Here is a 6,000-nt window from a genome sequence, read left to right as displayed (position 1 = left end):
GGCATCATGGTACTGCCCTGCAACCTGCCCTTTCTTGCCCATCCATCATAATATTTCTTCTGTCTGGGTTTTCCCTCATCTTTCACGTGGGACTTAATGCTCATTTCCAATCTAGTCCTTATGTAGCTTCCAGAAATAGTTTTCTGAAGAGAAAATAAGAACCTTACTGCATCACTGTCCTGTTCACACAACACCAGCTATTTGTCAATGTGTAAAGGTGGGGTGGGTCTGTGACTCAAAAAGGCCTTGGCTATGCACAGTCCTTTTTCTTCTCAACCCCACTCCCTTCCCCAGGCTCAGATGCTATCTTGACATACTGTATGTGGCTCCTCTATCTTAATAAGACCATGTCTACTGGCTAAAAGTCATTTCCTTTTGGTGGCAGAGTGCTTGCCTTGGATGTGCAAGGCCCCTAGAATTCTTTTTGTTATTGCTATTATTGTTATTGTTATTTTTGTTGTTTTGTTTTAATGGCCATAGACAAGAGTGGGTTGTCAGCATTAGAAAGCACAAGTAAATCTTACCAAAAATGAATACCAAAATGAACATTTGCTAGTCTATGACAAGAGATTCTTGTAGTAAACACCACACTACTTGGAACAAATTTGATCAGTATTTTGAAGTGTAAGAAAATCCATCATATCTAGCCATTACCCAACTGCTGTTGATGGTATCTGGTGCATGCCTGCTTTCCCTCCAATAAAGTCTGGCCATGTAGCCCAGGTTGTCAAAAAACTCATCATCCTTCTGCCACAGACTCTGGAATGCTAAGATTTCAGGAAGCTAGTGCGCCAAAAAAGCCAAAATAAATAAAAGTGGATTTCATAACAAAAAGAAAAGAAAATCCATAAGGAGTTGTAATTTAAAACCTAAAGAACACTTGATGGTTATAGAAAGAAAATAATTGAATTAATAGAATATTTAGTAACATCATTTATTAATTTATTTATTAGTCTAATTGGGTGTCTCCCCAAGTCCTCTGATGTAGGCCTCTGCCCAAGCCATGTGTTTGGCCAGTGAAAGCAGATTGTTAATCAATGTTAAAAACTCCCTTTTCTCTGATTGAGCTTAATAAGGACAGCACAATGCTAAGTCTTAAGATGAACTAACCTTGCTTTTCTTGATTATTTTCTTTACATGTTATATGTTTATATATTCCATCTCATTAGAGAACAGTCTCCTGGGCCAGAGGTCCGGCTCATTAATTAAGGTGACCTAGTATGTCTATTCTTGACCTGTAATGTATTGGCTTACATACAAGAGCTGGCCTTCCTTTCAGCTCTTACTGAACTATAAACTGTAGCTTCCTTGCTATCCTCCATCTGCCACTAGTCCCAGCATAGACAGACCTAGCATACTAACAACCCTGCTATACTTTAACTAAAAAGACATTCTACTCAACTATGCCATTGTATACCTAATGCCCCCACATCTGCTTCTCCAACATTGCCCCATACTTGAAGAATCGAGTAAGACTTGAGTTTCTCCATATTGCCACCTCCAATCATTTCATCCCATCTGAGAATCCTTGCTTTGTAGAACTCCCATTCATAGTAAGTTTCATGCATTTGGTTTTTTTTTTAAAACCTATGCTGTCTGGATGTCTATTTAACCTTGTATTTAGTGAATATTGAGTCTCCTCAGCACTTTGAAAGCAAGGGTTTTGCATTAAACATTAACAGTTGAGATAAGCATTATGTACTTGCTACTGTCCCCGGTGACCTCTCGACAGGACCATCTGTCATCATAATCTTGCTCCTGTTAGAAGACTCTTCTTGTGGTTCTCACTCACTGTGGGCCTTTCTGCAATAGTGCAGCAGTAAATTCTATTGGTTCTTAAACCCCTGTCTCCTATTTGACACTTGTACCCCTTCTATTCTCTGACATTCCTTGACATTTTGGCCCCTGAAGGGACCTTTATACCCATACATCACCACGGTGCTTCTTGCCTATTGACTATGAAGTTACCAGGCTCTCCAATGAGACAAATTATCCAGACATCCCCTTCCACCCCACCCCCTCCCCCCTCTCAGTCTCATGTATCTTAAACTGACTTCAAAATTGCAAGATAATTAAAGATGATGGCCTGAGACTTTTGATCATCCTGCCTTTACCTCCCACGTGCTGGGATTACAGGTGAGTGGCACCTACTTTTATACAATATGGGGCATTCAGAGCCATACTGATACAGAGGAGGATGCTTGCAGCTCACCATAAGACTGAAAACAAAGGTCCCAATGGAGAAGCTAGAGAAAGAACTGAAGGAGCTGAAACGGTTTGCAACCCCATGGGAAAAACAAAATTATCAACCAAACAAACCCACCACTGCTCCTAGAGACTAAAACACTAACCCATGAGATCTCATTGAGAGACCCATGGCCTGAGGTACATGTGTGGCAGAGGACAGCATTCTCTGGCATCAATGGGAAGAAAGGCCTTTGGTCCAGCAAAGTCTTGTTTTCCCAGTGTAGGGGGATGCCAAGGTGCTAAAGTGAAAAAGGGTGGTTGGGAGAGGGAGCACCTTGATGGAAGCAATGGGGATGGGGCTAAAGAATAACATCTAAAATGTAAATACAATGAATATTCAATTAAAAAAAAACAATATGGGGCATTGGGTCCCAGGCTTCCCACCATCCAGGCAAACTCTCTGACAACTGAGCTACATCTCCAGCCTTCACATTCATTTTCCTTCAGGGGTGTTATCTGTGGGAAAGACTTCTGAATTCTGGCTCCTAGCACCCAAAGATCATCTAAGTATTACAACATCAAAAATATTCTGAGACCAAGGTCATAGAGTTCAGATCAAGGATTTCCTGGTTACAGGTACAGACTGTAAGATGCAAACAGCATCATGGTGCGTTCAGGGACTGGTCTTAGTTTGGGCTCTATTTCTGTGAAGAAACACCATGACGATGGCAACTCTTATAAAGGCTAACATTTGATTGGGTTACAGTGTCAGAGGTTTAGCCCATTAACATCGTGGCAAAAGGCATGGAGGCACGCAGGCAGACATGGTGCTGGAGCAAGAGCTGAGACCTCTACATCTTGATCTAAGGCAGTCAGTATGATACTCATCTTCAGGTGGCTGGGAGGAGGCTCTCTCTGCACTGGGTGGTGCTGAAGCAATAGGAGATCTCAAATCCCGCCTACACAGTGACACACTTCCTCCAACAAGGCCACACCTCCAAATATTGCCACTTTTCATGGTTGAAGCATATTCAAATCACCACATCCATACAGGACTAGGAAACTCCCATATCCCTGACTGTCACATACCCATCCCCTGACAGGACCTGAAAAGTGCATTGTGGGGGTTGGAAATCTAATGTCACTTACCTTCTGCTTTGTACTGGCTGGTTTTGTGACAACTTGACACAAGCTGGGGTTATCACAGGGAAAGGAGCCTAAGTTGAGGAAATGCCCCCATGAGATCCAGCTGTAAGGCATTTTCTCAACTAGTGATCAAGGGGGGAGGGCCCACCCATTGTGGGTGGAGCCATCCCTGGCCAAGCCCATGTTGGGTGGGGCCATCCTTGGGCTGGTAGACCTGGGTTCTATAAGAAATCAGGCTGACCAAGGCTGGAGAAGCAAGCCAGTATGTGACATCCCTCCATGGCCTCTGCATCAGCTCCAGCTTCCTGACTTCCTTTGGTGATGAACAGCAGTGTGGAAGTGTAAGCTGAATAAACCCTTTCCTCCCAAATTGCTTCTTGGTCATAATGTTTGTGCAGGAATAGAAATCCTGACTAAGACATGCTTCTATTGACTCTAGCAGCTATACCTGAGATCATGGATGTGGATATGGTTTGTCCCCCAGAAACTGGAAGCTTGATCCTCATGTGCTTGTGATACAATAAGACTTTGGGTTTTTTGTTTGTTTGTTTGTTTTGTTTTTTAAGGGGTGGAGCTTAGTGGAAACTAATTAGGTCATTGGAGTTGCCATCTTCTCAATGGTTAGTACTATCTCCAAAAAGTAGATCATGCCTGGTAGGAGTGAATTAGTATTGGTGTGAGAGCAAGTGCTACCTGCCTAAGTTAGTGTTTTACTGCTGTGAACAGACACCATGACCAAGGCAAATCTTATAAGGACAACATTTAATTGGGGCTGGCTTACAGGTCAGAGAGGTTCAGTCCAGTATCATCAAGACAAGAATCAGGCATGGTGCAGGCAGAGCTCAGAGTTCTACGTCTTCATCTGAAGGCTTCTAAGAGAATACTGGCTTCCAGGCAGCTTGGATGAGGATCTTAAATCCCACACCCACAGTAACACATCTACTCCAACAAGGCCACCACTTCTAATAGTGCCACTCCCTGGGCCGAGCATATACAAACCATCACCCTACCCAAAAGTGTAAGACTGGCACCTCTCTGGTCCATGTTTTCTTGATCACACACATGTTCCTTCTGAGCTAGTCCCTTGCTGGTTCTCCACCATGCTGTGACCAAAGCAAAGGTCTCTTTTTATGCCAAAGCACAATACTGATTGCACCTTTGTATCTACCACAATGATAACAAAAATAATAATCTTCTTTCATATATATATACTATTCCATACCACCTTTTCCACTATGACAACACAAGACTGACTAATACAGTGGACAAGCAGAAGATAAATGAACTCAGAAGTGGAGGCAGAAAGGGGAGTGAGGGCTGTGTAAATCCCACTGGGAACAAAGAGACATATGGTGGGAGCTTGTTCACTACAGTCTCACACATGTCAGAGAATTCTGTCAATCAAGCCACTCCTCCAAACAGTTCTCTTGAGAACCCAGCTGTCATTGAATTAATTGGAAGGGAATAGACCTTGGTTTGGGTTTAGTTTCTGGGCCAGTTTCCCAGAATGCATCTCTTCTCTCTGCTAAGAGCAACTGAAACTCAAAGAAGATGAGACTTCCAATAGCATAGTCCGTGAAGATGTTCTTGCCTTTTGAGAGGCTCTGTGCTACAGAGGACTTGGTCGGCTGCTACAAACTCTAGCTGCTCTGACTTCGGGATCTTGATAACTACCTTTACTCCCCGTTTGACAGATTAGCCTTGTCGAGAAGTTGACATTCATCAAGCACCAAAACCTTAGGATCAGAGAAATAGAGAGATGATATGGTTGCCTGGGATGCCCCTCGGATGGTATCCTGATATCCCTGACGGTCCTGGACAACAGAATTCATGGTTTTGAGAGTCTGCTGCTTCACTTTAAAAAAAAAAATGGCAAGATGTTAAAAATGTTTCCTGGAGTCTCATAGCTAGTAAGAGACAAAGTTGATGCTTGCCTTGGATGTCAGGTACTTATACAATATGACCCCCATAAAGGCCAATAACATTTTTACTATTTTAAGTCAATTTTAATAAAAACCTTCCAGACAGAGCATCCATTTACACTTATCTTGAAATAGAGAACAGGAAAACGTATTGACACTCCATCCTTCCCATGCCTTAGTTACTGAACAAAAACAGTGGTTTTCTTCTAGCACTAGCTGTCATCATTTTATCCCAATTTAGTTCACTAAGCTTTACAACTGAACTCTTGTCCTCAGGGCCTTCACAGGGAGTGATGGCAAAGAAGAGACCGAGAAACCATATTCTGCCTGCACTGTTTCTTTTGTTGTAGCGGTTAGGATCTGTTTGAGACAAGATTTCCCTATGTAGCCCAGGCAGGCCTTGGCCTCCCGAGGGCTGGGATGCGGGGCAAACAATGCTACCCTTCACTGCTCTTTTTACTGACTTGTGCCCCTCCCACCCCTAAAACATGCACAAGTGCATAAAGATGGGTTTGCAGATGGCCATAGAATCTCTGGTTTTCAGACATCACCCACAGTGCTTCTGACTCCTGGAACAAGCATGTTCTTGCATGAAAACATAAATGTGGCTCCTGAAACTCCTCTGTTCTTGTTGGTAATCCTCCTTGATGGAGTCCTAATGCCTGTGGCTTCACCTCAGAGTCTCAGCTGTGTGTGCAAAGCAGACTGAGCTTCTGTGCTCTGTAAGAAACCAGATCTCTCTGTC

This window comes from Micromys minutus, assembly GCF_963924665.1.
Source record: "Micromys minutus genome assembly, chromosome: 20".
Lineage (NCBI taxonomy): Eukaryota > Metazoa > Chordata > Mammalia > Rodentia > Muridae > Micromys > Micromys minutus.
The sequence above is the reverse complement of the archived record's forward strand: the minus strand, read 5'-3'. Positions refer to the sequence as shown.